The following is a 15343-nucleotide window of genomic DNA, read 5'->3' on the forward strand; positions in this document are numbered from 1 at the left end:
GGGCATTTGTTAAGCCAAAAGCCATAACACGAAATGCAAACACTCCAAACTCTGTGATAAAAGCAGTTTTAGCTTGGTCCTCTAATGCAATTGTGATTTGATTGTAACCAGAGTACCCATCTAAAAAGCTATAAGCTTCCTTGCCCGCAACTCTTTCAAGAACATGTTTTGAATATGGCAAGGGATAATGATCTCTCCTAGTAGCTGCATTAACTTTCTTGAGGTCCACGCACACTCTTAGTTTCCCATTCTTTTTTGGCACAATGACTATTGGAGAAACCCATTCTGAGTGCTCAATAGGGTATATGAATCCACATTGGATAAGTTTTTCAATCTCTTCTTGTACAATTTTGGCGTACTTAGGATTCATTGGATAGGGTCGTTGCTGGACGGGTTTAGCAATGTTGATCATGGGAATTGTATGTTGCACCACAGAAGGTGGAACGCCCTTCATGTCATGATATGTCCAAGCAAAGATATCCTTGTATTCCTTGAGGATCTCCTTAAGTACAGCCTCTTCAGTTTCGGTAAGGTCTTGAGCAATAAAGACTGGTTTAGACTCCTCACCTGGTTCTGCTAATTCTATCTCTTTAACTACCGCTGGACCATCATAGACTCCACTGCTTCCATTGGTAGGTATTCGTTGGGCTTTGGCATACACAACCTTTCGCTCCCCCGTGGTATAAGATTTAAAATGTTCAGGAGCCGTATGTAAGTTAGCAGGCTCTTGTCTTGACAGAGACCTTTCTTTTAGTTCTGCCTCCTTTTGTTGTTGTGCTAACTCTCGGTTTTGACGTCTTCTTATAGTTCGACTCAATTTCGGCTCTGTAACCTCCAATTGAGCGAGGTCAATGGGTCGCGGGCTGCACCACATGACACTCTGGAGATGTTCACCCCAATTGTCTACTAGCTTTCGATGAGCATCACATGCCCCTAGATAGCTAAGCCATTCTGCAGTAGATCTTTCCTTGTTTATCCTAGCTCTCACATTTGCTCGATATCGTCGTCTCTTATATGACCTTTGTTTCTTGTTAAGGTTTTGATTTTGGTAAATGTTTGAACTCGACTCGCCTAATAGGTCTTCGCTTGTATCTTCTTCACTCTCATATAAATTACCATAGATGGTCGTACTAGGCCTTGAGTGTTTAGTTTCTATACTTGGTTCACTCGATGTTTCCTCAGGTTCTAAATCCATTTCTCCCTGAGATTCCGTTTCTGATGTGTATTGGCCTGAAGCCTTTGAGGAATCATCAGTTTCACTCTCAGGTAGGTGTGCCTCTTTCTTATCATCGGATGTTACATGCGCTACACCTAACATGTTTACTGGTGCAATGTGTGGTATCTCTTCCCCATCTGGTGTTACCCAGGTTGTTCCTCTAGCTCCCCATGTATCTATAGTTGTTGTTAGGTGTACCCAATCGACATTGTCTGACTCAGCCATTCCGGGTAGGATATCCATATAAGGAGAGTTATCCCCAATATCCGTGTCTTCGTTACACGTGTAACAATACTGTAATGGAGCTGAGTGAATTGTTGTGTCTGATCGATTATCAATGATGAATTTATTTCCTAGAGGATGCGTTCGACCACTTAAAAGATCAACTTGAATGACAGAGTCTTGGAACTGTAAGTAGACGTGGTTTTTGGACCAGTCATGCACCATTTTTTCTCCCCTCATGAATGGACGCCCTAAGATCATCTCAAATGACATAGGATGCTTGGAAAAATCCATAACAATGAAAGTCTGCCTTACCTTGTGTCCCAAGACCTTGATCCTGAGATCCTTTAGCATTCCAATAGGCGTAACAATAGATCCATTAGCCATTTTTACCACTACGCTTGTGGCTTCAAGGTGAGGTCTCCCCATAGACTCCCAAAAACTCTTTGTCACCATGCTAACTCCCGCACCACCGTCAAGGACCCCCTTTATAGTTAATCCTTTAGTAGTGATTGGTAGAGTAGCATTAGATTCATCACCTTGAAAGTATTGCCCCAACTTGTTAACAGGTATTTCTATAACAAGGTTCTCATCTAGGTTGGGTTGTGGATCTATGTGTTCCTCCTCTATTGGCATCTCCGCAGCTCCATCCATCTGTGCAAATTGTGGTAGCCCAAACTTTAGTTCTCCATTGAGGAAGGCTCGAAGAGCTGAGACTAGCTCAGGGTCTTTATATAGTTTGGACATGATGGTGGTTCTAACTTCTGAAGACATGAAATCCATCAATTTCGCAATGTTTAACGGCACCTTTTGGACTTCATTCCCTTGACGTGGGGAAGATGGGATCTCCATTTCTTCGATAGGATCAGGTAGTCCCTCTGTAAACATTCTTTCCATCAAGAAGTGAGTACGCCCACTTTCCCATGACTTTAAGTCACTTTCTTCTTGGATGACACTAGGTATGTCCAAGGGTCTATGGACTTGGTGAGGTTGTTGTTGCGTAGGGAACATGGTGTCTGTAATTTGGATCTTCCTAGGTGCTGGTTCTAGATCCCTTTGGGTATCTTCTACCAAACTCCTTAATTGCTTGACTCGCTCAATCTCCTCTGTAGGGTTTGGTAAGTTCCTATCTTCTTTTTGGATCCTGGCCATTGTGGCTCATGAAGATCTTCCTTGTTGGTTTCTATGTTAGTGGTCATTTTGGTCTCCATGGTTTCACCTGAATCAGAATCTTCTTCAGTGTCGTTCATATATACGGGGTCATCACCAGTCCCTATGTTGGTCTTTGAGCTGGGGTCTGACTTCGCTGCTTTTTGCGATCTCTTTCTTCGTGTTTTCTTCTTTTTCTGAGATTGGGCAATTGATGCCGTGTCTCTTTCCTCAAGAATATAATTTTTTTTTTGGAGAATCGATCGTGTGAGTGCGTTTACTGGTACTATGTTTATAGTTAGTGGTGTCCCATCAACAATCTCTATTAAGTTCAATGGTGTGATTTTCGGTGCGTTTGGATTGTTAGGACACTGTGCGATCAAATGATCTATGCCACAACGATTACAAGTGAGTATTGGCATTGCCAATGCACTCCCTTGACTTGTTTGCATTAGTGCAGCATTCTTTTGCATTCTAATGGGGCACTCAGCTACTCGATGTGGTCCACCACATTCGTAGCACTGAAGAGGTGGTCTCCTGGCAAAACTATTAATTTTCTGGCCTCTTGCTGCTAGCGCAGTAGCTTGATATACCGGTTTGATTTGTCCCCAATGGTCTTCCATATAGTACATGGGACACTCCTCAAGCATGTCTACTCCATAGGTGATACTAGAGTCTATGTCCTCTTCGCAATCTACATAAGTACTAGATGAATCGCAACCTATTTGGTTCATAGGTGTAACTCTTGGATGAGGGGGTTGCGGTCCTAGCACTGGAGGTGGCAACGGTGTGGTTTGGACCACATTTTGGGTTCTAGGGACCATGTGCTGTAATGGCAACTGTTGCTCCCCGGGTGGGGTAGGCATCAATGCAGGAACTCGAGGTGAGTCTGCCCAAGCTATAGGCGGTCTATTTTCCATGATGTGTTTAAGCATTAGGAAATCCTTCGCTTTATGGCCATACCTACCACACGCATTACAAGTCCCGTTAAACTTTACTCTGAAAGTAGGGCATTCACTCGTAGTATGTGGGCCCAAGCAAATTGAGCACCATTGTTGCTCCCTTCTTGGATACATATGAGTGTTTTGTGGAGCACGATTATCCCTAAGTCTTTCTTGGATGGCCTTGGTGAGATCTGCCAAAGTCATCTCAGATATCGTTTGCTCTTTCACGATTGGCTTTATCTTCATTGGCTCATGCCCTGATGCTTGTGAGCTACTAGACTTCGGCTCGGCAGATACTCTTTCTCCTGCAATCATTAAATTATCCTCCAATTGGATTGCATTCATGGTGACTGCTTCCCAAGTAGTGATACCTCTAATGACTAGGCCATTATAGATACTTTCATGTCGTAGTCCCCTAATGAATCTATCGAGCAATTGGTTGTTGTTGAATCGCTCGTTTGGATTGCATCGAGAATTCAAATTCTTTAGGCAACTAATGAAGTCTCTCACGGATTCACCTTCTTCTCGTTGGGCTTTCTGGAGCTGAGAGGCTACACCCCAAAGTACTCCCTCTCGTATGTGCTCTTTCAAGAACAATCTCCTAAGAGTAGAGTAGATCGTTTTCTCTTCTACTCTTAAGGTTCTATACCAATCTCCAGCCTTTTTGCTTAGGGTCAAACTCAAAGCCTTACACTTATGTAGCTCATTGTGCTCTTCCAAGCAATCGCACACATGTTCAAAGACTTCCATATGCTTTCTAGCATCTCCGTCTCCACTAAATTTCTGTGTGAGCTTAGCTACTTGAACTGCCTTGCTCCTAGGCTCTCTATCAGGTGCACTACGCATGTTTTTCGCAATAGAGCGACCGATAGTTTGAGCAAATGCTGCCAAATATCCTATTTGAGCAGGTATAATGGGTGTATGTGCTCCTAGAACCACATGTGAGATGGGAGTTGGCCTTGGCCTTGGCATACGCGCGGCTCTTGGGACCCATATTTCGTATGGTGGTGTACCAGACGGTGGTCCAAAGTTTACAGGCGTGGCCCTAGGCATAGGGGGTGCCTGATATGGCATGTTATTATTAAATGGCATGGCTCCACTTGTATAAGAGCTTGGATAATGCCATTGTGGATTGTAAGCTCTTGGAATAATCAGAGGTGTAGGAGCTACATGAGACTGAGGTACGACAGGTGCACATGATTGATACATATATGTAGGTATAGTTGGGGACACTGTGCTACTAGGCATCGACGCAGTATTAACAAATGAACTCCATGGTGTACATCTTGTCATGCTCACCACTGGGACATGCATGGTAGCCGTAGTATCATTAAGAGAAAGATGAGCTAGATCTGGGAAGGTAAAGCTGCCACTTGTGGGTTCAGATTGTACTGAGGCTCCTGGCGAAACAACATATGGAGGATCAATGGGGCTCACTGAGGGAGTCTCCATTTGTGATAGGGTTGGTTGGTTGGCCTTTCGCGTATCCAAGAATCTCATTAGGCCTGTTGAAGGCATGTTGATCCCTGTGTTCTGTCTTTCTAACTCGACAATCCTATGGAGGACATCACAGACTTTCTGTTGTTGCTCATCTATGCTAGTAGCACCCGATGTGGATTGTAGAACATCTAACCAACCCACATGATAGGTGTGTCCTGTGTACCGATCAGTTAAAGCTTCTGCTTATAGGTCATACTCCCAATTTTCGCTTAGGAATATCCCATCTAGCCCTGGCGTGCTGGAGGTTTCCCTCGAAGTGGAAGCATTATTGCTCCCCATCGCTTGCCCCTCCGTGACTGCTACCTTGGGAGCACTCGGTTGCTCGGCTGGCATGATTGTTGTCATAGGAGCCTTTGCTTTCAGGGCTCGACTTTGTTCTAGCCTTCGTAGGTTCTCAATTTCCCTCTCCCTTGTTTCTTGCATATAGTGTTCGATCTCTTGTACTTCGGCAAGACTCCTACCATCGGGTAGTAAAACGTCAGAGGGAGATAGTCCTAAAGGATCAGGAGGTGCAGTGGATGGAACATTCACATGCACACTCTCAAGAAGCATAGGGTCTATTTTATGCATGAATGACGAATTTACTTCCCCACTCCCTTCATTTATTTCATTAACCTCATGTTCAGAGTGAGTAGCTCTACTAAGGGTCTCTTTTAAGCGGCTAAACACGCTGGACCCGGGCCGTGGGCCCATGGCATGCATGTCTTGACTTGAACTATCAGGGTTTGGTGTAGGATACCCCTCCATGACTTTGTAGTCAGAGGAAGAATCACTAGACGCGATATGAGGATCTTGGGTCGCGCTACCTTGAGTCCCGGCCGAAGGTCCAGAACCCAGGGTGGAGGAATAATGGGTGTCCGTGTAAATGGAGGCACTACCAATATGCTCATGCTCTAACACTCGTCCAGAGCGTAGGTTCATATGACTTTGATCCCCTAGAAGTGTCAGTGAGTGCCCGTGAAGGCTGCTCACCTAGTATTTTTAGGTGTTTTGCAACCCAAGTCTTTTCTTTTTTTTTCTTTTTTTTTTTGATTTTTTGGTCCTTTTTTTTTGACCCAGCTATAGAATAGAACGTGTGATAGCTCAAAACGAGCATCTCGGTTAGAGGGACGTGCCGTGCTTTACAACCCTCCGTTTGGTCACTTTATGCCCTCAGAATCCCTAAAACCGTCAATTTCTAGTAGGGAACTAAGCCCAAATTAGAAAGTCTAAGGGTGCAAGTGGGAAGAGAAGGGAGGAGAGTGGAGGACTTGCCCCACATGCTCTCATTCCTTCTTGAGGGGGTAGGGTATATATATAAGAGTGAGTCTAGTATATATCATAAGACTGAGGACTGAGACCTGGGCTTGGGCAAATGATTCCGATCAAAATTTTAGTGTAGCCCCCCATTTTTATTATTTTTTATTTTTTTAAGGAGACGACCGCGCGGTTTAGGTGACCCTTTCTTGGCCACACACACTGTCAACACCTACCTAACCTCTCTGTCAATAGCTCACAGCTCACTACCTTATCTACTTACTAACAGTGCTGCTAACCACTAACTAATCTGTTAACCACTCTGCTAACTGCTTACTGACAGTGAGCTAACTGTCCACCTACTTCCTCTCTCACTACCTTACTGTGCAAAGACTGTGTGCAGCAAACCTTAACAGAAAACTGTGTACAGACTGTGTGCAAATAGAAATTGCTAACTGTCTACCTACTTACTCATTCATTGCGAACAAGCTAACGACTACTAATTGTGCAAAGACTGTGTGCAAATAGAAAACACAAGATTATGCAAAAATCACAAAACTTGCAGACAATACAGAAATTAAAAACTTGCAGAAAAATAACTCATTCCTCTTTCTCTTCCTCTTCTTTCCTACTACAAACAACTCATAGAAGAAGCACAAAGTGCCTCTTGGGCTTAGTGCAGGGCGATTCCCCGGTAGCGGCGCCAAAAATGTGCGCTCCTTGCCGCACTATTGAAGCAAGGGACTTGCCTAACACTGTGTGCGAGCCACAGACGGCTCCAAGCACACAACTAGCTTAACTAGTAAGCTCAAAAGAGGGCAATGGTGTGTCACTCACCGCTCTATGCTCTTGCCGTGGAGGATTCCTCGCCGCGAAGAAGAAGGAGACGTCGCTACGTCGCGCTCAACCGCCTCACCGCCGTCGTGCCGCCGCAATGCTCGATCACACTCTCTCTCTCTCTCTCTCTCTCTCTCTCTCTCTCTCTCTCTCTCTCTCTCAAGTACACACACACACACACACTAGTACACAAGGAGATGGAGCAAGAGCACCTTTCTTGCATTGCACAAATGAGAGAATGAGTGAATTTTAGGTTTAGTTGGCTTTTATATGAGCTCACCCCATTCACACTTGGGCGCCCATGCTTAGCCAACTAATCCCTCGAATGTCCCAGTTAGAGTGCGCCTCTCATCGGCGATCACTCTTACCCTTTTCCTATTGGACCGACAAGCCCGGTACCTGACTCTACCAAATAAATAATACAATGTCCACCATAGGTTACAACGTCCGTCTCGTAGGTGATAGGGTGTCCGTGAGCCGTGAGGGTTAACAGCTACTTTAGACATGTGGGCTAGCTAATCTTAGTAAACAAAAACTAGAGTCAACTTACTCAATGAGGAAGGGTGGATCTAACCTTAGTCTTTAGCTTTTCCCTTTCATTTAATAAAAACCATAAACTTATCTTTTAATTAATTAGCTCAAGTGCAAGACCTTTGAACAAACCTTGGAGGTTTATGAAGCGGACCCGGGGCTACAATCTACCTTCTAAATTAGAATAAACTTTGGCAAAATAAAACTCACCCTTTTGACTTTAAAACTTTCACCTCCTGTGAAAAAACTTAGCACAGTGCTTTGGAGGTGCCGCCAAGCTGCTCCCAAAACGTGTTAAATTTAGACATTTTGTGGTAAGTTAGAATTTCACCTTGAGGCTTCCTAGACTTCATACTTGGAGTCTAAAGAGTTATTCTAATGACTTGAGCTTAGCATAATTACTTTCTATTTTTAGACTCCTATAATTTCTCTTGATCATCTCCTTTGTCATGTACCTTTGATTAAAGCTGCTCGAGATACAATTATCCTTCCTTGACCTATACCTATGACTAAGATAACTAACTAGCAATTACCCTTGCTCTTTTATAGGCTTTCCCCTTTTGGTCCCAAGCCTTGATCAGTTGGTCCATTAGCACTTAATTTAATTTCATGTGTTCTCTTTTTATTTTCCCTGGAATCAGGTGGCCAATTTGAGTTGGAAAGTACTTTTAGAAGCTTAGAAATTGATATCCATGACACTCTCTATCTTAATTAGACCAAAAAGCTAGGTCTGCTTGTGAAAATATATGAATCAAACACGTTCCCAAAAGCAATGATCTCATCTCCAATGCTTGGCAACATCTATGCCACTTTTTGTTGCTTCGTACATAGAGGGAATCTAACAAAGTACATTGGAAGGTAGAGGTAAATCATCAGCAGACGTTGACAAGTGGAGCTCAATATTTACATTGACTTGCTACTAACCTATCGCTTTTGTCATGGCACCATTACCGTCGGCCAAGTACTTAGCACTCGTATCCCCATTGTGGTCTAAAGTTACAATTCTTATTGGTGATGCTTTCAACCTGCAAGGATGCTAGCTTGAGAAGGTGGTACCCAACTACCTTGCAAAGACGTTGATTGACATAGTGAAACTTGACAAGTCTGTCCGTAAATGGTATCCTAGTTGAGTTCTTTGTTAGTGTTGGAAAAAGGAGCAATAAGAAACTTCCTTGAACCTTTGGTTACACACAAGATCCTCTCTCCTTTCGCCATCTCTCTCTCAAAACACATACAATCAAGATTATGACACCTACTTGCTACACACACATTGATGTTCACATACAAGTGTCAGAAGATGTATGGTGTAAGAGATGGATATGGTGACCATATTTCTCACACTAGAAAATTAAAGATTTATCTTTTTACATAAAGTTTTAGACCATTAGAGTTGGTTTCCACCTTATTGAAAATAGTCTCTAGCCTCTCTCTCTCTCTCTCTCTCTCTCTCTCTCTCTCTCTTCCTTCAACTCATCGGTGGAGGTCTATTAGAAAGTTGGAATGTCCCAACTTCCTACAATGTCAAAAGATTATCTTCTTCTTCTCTTCTCCTTCTCTAGGTTGACCTATGTAGCTCATGACACCATTGTAGTTAATGCTCATAGCCTCCTACCCCTATGCCAAATTTGTACACCCACAAACTCTCCATGGGCTCCCCAACTTCCACAGGGTCTTTGTCACCTCAATCATCAAACTTTCAAAAAAGAGGTCATTAGCCTTAGCTGCCATATCTATTCAACTACCCCACCTAGTAATGGATTATTACAACTTGTCAAGCAATAGCCTACTCTTCTTCTATATTCAAATCAGGGACTAAACGCCACAAAAATCTTTCACACCAATGCAGCTACCATCTCCCAAATCTAATTTAACTCAAAACGCTTACCTTGTCTATTATATACGATGGACCACTAAAGTTGTTGAAGGGGTAATCATCTCCTCTGTTGATCTCTCTCTCTCTCTCTCTCTCTCTCTCTCTCTCTCATAACCTAACCCTAGCACAGGTCGCCGTCGTCCTCTGTCCCCTAGCCTCCCCCTGGGCAAGGGGCTACCCTATGGGGAGGTGTGAAGCCATAGCCCCGCCCGCCCCAGGCTTGTGGCGTCCTCGTGACCTGCTACGATGACTTGCCAGAGCTGCGACAGTATGCACAGCCGAGATGACGCCCGCAACAGTAGGGAAGACTCAAGATGGTGAAGGCAAGCCTCCCTCTGTTGGCGACGACGAGGGGCAGCTGGAGCTGCTAGAGTTGCTGCGGCAGGTGGTGGCGCTCGAGCTGACATAGGATGTTCTCTCTCGCCCTCTCTATCTCTTTCTCTCGCCACTCATAACATAAAAGCCCCCCCTAAAAGCTAAGGGTTTCAAATCAAACCCAAGGGTCTCAAATCAAACCCATATCCAGACTAAAGCTTCCAACAAATCTCTCTCTGTGCACTTTGTGACAAAGTGAGCAGCACCCATCAGAGTCCGACTGTTTACCATGAATACACCGAAGATCACGATGAGGAGCTAACCCAGTTTTGCAGCCGTTGTGGCAGCACCGAGCAAGAACGATTGGATTGGACAGTTTCAAAGAGCCCTTGACCAGCTGATGGAAGGGAATCGGCTCTCAAGGCTCACCTCAGTAAGCTTGAGGCGCGCTTTGACTCCATGGTCAATCTTGCCACAGACAAAGTAAGAGAAGTTGAGGTGAAAGTCACCCACGCTCAATCTATGGCCTTGGCAAAAGTACAAACTTGTGTGACGATGGAGCTTCACGAGCAGAAACTCCAGGAAGAGAATGCCCTTAAGATCCAGATTGGTGGGCTTCCCTCACCATGGTGCACTACCGTGGACACCCTCGAAGAGGCAATCATCAAGCTCAGCGATATTATTCAACCCATCAGCATCAAGCGAGAAGACATTTCCTGGATTAACGACACACACAGGAAAGTACCACTAGAGCGCTGCCTTCTCACTTTTAAGGACAAAGAGGAGCGAGTGAGGCTATTGGGCCAATCTTACCTCCTCAAAGGAACAAAGGTTTGGATTGCTGAGGAGCTAATCGTGAATCAACTCAAGGTTAAAAAGTGCGAACTCAAAAAGGTCGATGAAGCCCTAAAACAAGGCAAATGGGCAGTCTACCGAGGGGGGAAGGCCATCATTCAAGAGTTCCGAACTCCCAAAGGGGGTCTCCCCTTACCCAGCCCTACTTAGGTTTAGGTCTTGTTTCCTTTCTTTTCTTATCTTCTACCCTGCTCACGGACCCTCAGTCCTTAACTGATTGTATCCAATGCCCTCACTCAAAAGGCTACGTTGTAATGTTTTTTGTCTCCAATCCCATGGGTCATATATGACCTCCATGGACGATAATGCAATCTCTCTCTCTCTCTCTCTCTCTCTCTCTCTCTCTCTCTCTCTCACACACACACACACACACAGGGGCCCTTGCCACTTTGTTTTAGTGGATATTGATAATCAACATCGATGCATCCATATATTACCCCTCTAAGATTTACCAAAAACATGCTTATTTGTGTCTCGATGCCATTGGATTATGAAGGTGACATATTATGTTGGATGATTCACACACACACACACACGCATAGAGATGATGATGTGTGCTTGTTGGATGATTCAACGACGACACGTCCTCAAAGCTGGTGTGATATCAATGCACAATTTTGTACATTTGCTTGTATGCAATATCTCAATTTTTGCATACAAAAAATGATGAACGATAACTATGAGTGAGAGAGAGAGAGAGAGAGAGTGTGTGAGAGAGAGCACCTACACAAGTCCGGACTTTACACCTTGGAAAATATTTCTATTGTGTCCTAGTGGCAGCCCCAAGGACCGCAACATCAAACAATGTAGGCAACATGTAGGTTGGTAAATAGGTTGAAAAAGAAAGTGCATACACAAAGCTCCTAGGGATTCGCCTTTGAAGCTTGGAAAATTGAATTGCACAAGAGGATAGGTTTTTAGCGTGAAAGCATGAAATGTAGAAGAAGGTAAGGGTAGCAAAAAAAGTGCTATAAAGCATAAAATCTAAAACCCCCCCCCCCCCCCCCCCCCCACCCCACAAATAGCCATTTTCTAGCCTCTTCATAAATGCAATGAGTTAAAAACTAACATGCCCTTGCAACCCTACACCTTTAGAAATCAATGCTCAAGCTGCATGTTGCCAGAGAATTGCCTAACCTCTCTGCTGAAGTAGGAATTTCATGACACACGGTTATTTTCCACTAAAAAATAATTACTATATTATGTTAGTGTGTGTGTGTGTATATATATATATATATATACAAATAAAAAAAGGTGAAGGATGGGGGGGTGCCATGTGGCAACAAATCCCACCTTCGGCCAGTGATAGGATTTGACGCCCATCTGCCCTTCTTGAGGCATTTTGCCGATCGTATGAAGGCCAAAGTTTTTTTGAGTCTGTCATTGGAAGGGCATGTTCAAAAATTATCCTTCTATAGAGAAGGGTGAAAAAATAGACTACATGTCAATGGAAGGGCTAATTAAAAAACATTCTATATATATTAATGCTCATTTACAATATCTATATGTATATTGGTTATACTCATTGACAGAATATAGTATCTTGCCTTGTAAATATGCGAAATTTTCTCATTGGAAGGGAAAACTGAAAATAGACCCTTCTATAGGGAAGGGTGCATTTTTCTACAACCCATCTTTTGAAAGAATAGGTTGCCCTTCAAATCCTAACATTGCCTTCGGCCACCTCCCACATTTGATTTTCAGAGAGCCACTCTCAACTTCATCCCGATTCCATCGACTGTAGCCTCAGCTTATCGGGTTCAATTTTGTCTCTAGCCTCCTCAACTTAATGGAACTTACTGTGTTTCCTTCTGCTTGCTACGCCTTTGTCTTCAAATTCCAATAATCTTAGAGCCAACAAGGAAACTATGCTAGCATAGTCGTCCGTAGGGAAAAAGGAGAGATGGTGGAAGGAGACGATTGTAGATCGAATTGGATTATGGGGAGGATTCGATAATGAAAGACAAGGAGGATACAAAGGAGGTGAGAGATTTGTGTGGCAATGACCACACCACCAATGCCCACCTTGCAGAGCATTTTAAGACGCCATTTGCAAGGCTAATGAGAAATTGCAGTTGAGCGTTTTGAAACGCTAGATGGGAAAAGGAGGCAAGAGGTTGGTGGGATACTTTCAACAATGATTTGAGAGTTCCCACTTGAAGTTGTTTCTCACGTGGGTTTGGGTGCTTAAAGTGCTTGTTTGGGAAGGCAAGGGACGACAATGTTTTGAGGGAGATTTTATGCAGCCCTTTTAGAGTGCATAAAGGAAATATTTTTTCTAGACTTTGCAACTTCAATATGCCCCCCCCCCCCCGGGTCGTTCGAGCGTCACAATGACATTGATGACCAACACCAACCATCGGCTATAGATAGCAAATCGACCACCATCCTATTAGCGGCCTATGCACGGGCAAAGTTCTTAAGGGCACCACTGATTTGTTTGGCTTGAGATTGTGAAGCCAAAAGCAAATGCACGAGTTCGCTAGAGGATAAAGGCAAAGGCAAGCTTGACAAGGACGGAAATTGTTATGAATAAGGGAATTTAGAATTTGTACCCTGTGTAGGCTAAGGCTGTGTATAAGCATTGATCTAGCACCGCTAGATGGTAGAACTAGATCATAGGGCTCACAATGAATGCACACTTGTGGAAACCCTAAGTTGATTGTATAAAAGAGAGGGCTCCCTCTCACTTGCTCATGATGATTGAATGGAGTACAAAAAAATATTCATAGGGGAGATGAGCTCCTCCAATGTAGGGGATATTCAACCCCATGTTGTGTCATTCTTATCTCTCTCTCTCTCTCTCTCTCTCTCTCTCTCTCTCTCTCTCTCTCTCTCTCTCTCTCTCTCTGTGTGTGTGTGTGTGTGTGTGTGTGTGTGTGTGTGTGTGTGTGTGTGTGTGCATGGCACGAACCCATCTCCACCTTTGCCATGTTTGTCATTGTTGTTACAAGTGATGATTTCCTATGGATATTGCACAAAAGCTCTCAAAATACTCAAAGTTAAGTCGTGGTTCTGCATGGATTGCTACAACAAGGTTCTTTCAAGTTTCAAATTGAGCAGTTTTATTACCAAGAAAGAGCACCAAATCGACTATTTTCTCTCTTGCTTCATTATTGCATGAAAAATTTGGCTTCTATAGCCTAGTGGAAACACAATTTCCTTCTGTTTTGTTGTTATTTTGGTATGTTTATCTTCTTTCAAGATCTTCTGAACAACCAAAGCTCTATCAACGAGCAAGTTTTATGCAACTTTTGGGACGATGTTTCAAAACTTATGGTGATCCTTCAAGTGCGCAAACGGACTTGTTGCAACTGCCACTGCAGATCTTTGCGGCTACACTAAGTTTTCTTTTTCTTCCTATATGCTTGGACTTCTATATGATCAGCAACTTATCTTGCAGTCAAACAAGCGCTTTTCTCTCAATGGCGAGTACTCTTGAAATCCAATTGCTTCTGACATGGTTACTATGGTAACAATTTGCAATGTTTTATTTTACAACCTCATCGTTGTTTATAAATTTTTATAGGATCCAAATACCTCCACAAAAAGTTATATATACCCACGCTCAAACACACCAGATGAGCTCTCCTACCTTCATACGACCTCTTTTGCATCCCACTTCATATACTTTTATCACTTTTTCTTATTCTCTATTCTGGATTCTTCGTACTTGCATTAGATGTTTGGTTGACACACATAGCCCAATTTATACCCCCGTTCCACGGCCTCAACAATCTCATTGTCTATGGCACACCCTCATAAGGTAGCAGCTTGATATTTCATAATTTCAAGCTTATGGTTATTTTCAATTTTTTGCAGGTTATAGATTCCACAATGGGAACTTAATTTTTCCGCATCCATGCCATGTCGAGCTAACAACATGTAATAGGTGTTTCTTGGAAGTACCTCCCTTCCAGTGATTTGTTATATGCATTAACAACGTACACCTACGGGGTCACACCTCTTGGAGATTATTTATGGACGTATGCAATAAAATTTTGTCATGTGTTTCTACTATGATTGGATAATTCCTTCACGCCATCCGATCTTGCCAATCCTTCTGTGATCAAATTGCTTGCACCTTACGATAATTGTTTCGTATTTTCCCTCTGTGTTTCAACAGTGCAATATAGTGTGACCTCTCTCTCTTATTCTGCCAATTTGGTCATGCATACACCATCTCACCACTTATAACAATATACACTTTTTTTGGTAACGAATCTCACCGCTCCTAACACTATCTAATTGCTTTAAGACTCTTGCACGAGGACTGGACAGTTTGATATTATAGTATTCTCTAAAATCTGATTGTGGATCATACATTTTCATGCACAACTTGGATGCCACTCTAAACTCCTACCATCTCCAGATGGCTACCTATATGGTAATGCCACCAGATGGTCCAGATTAAGATCCTCCGGCATGCCATTTGTAGTCCGCAATCGGCGACTTGGTAAATTGCTTCCTCACCTCCTTCTCTTCAACACTTGTTCTTGTAAATGTCATCATCACTAATTTGTTCCTAATTTTGTTACGACAATCATCAATGGTTTAAAACTTACTCTCACATATACAATATACCTCACCAAGCACACCCTCAACTCACACAAACCCTTGGTCACATTACACAGAACACCGATCGAGACATTGTACATTCTATGA

The sequence above is a fragment of the Adiantum capillus-veneris genome, chromosome 2, assembly GCF_014529385.1.
Source record: "Adiantum capillus-veneris isolate H3 chromosome 2, ASM1452938v2, whole genome shotgun sequence".
Taxonomy (NCBI): Eukaryota; Viridiplantae; Streptophyta; class Polypodiopsida; order Polypodiales; family Pteridaceae; genus Adiantum; species Adiantum capillus-veneris.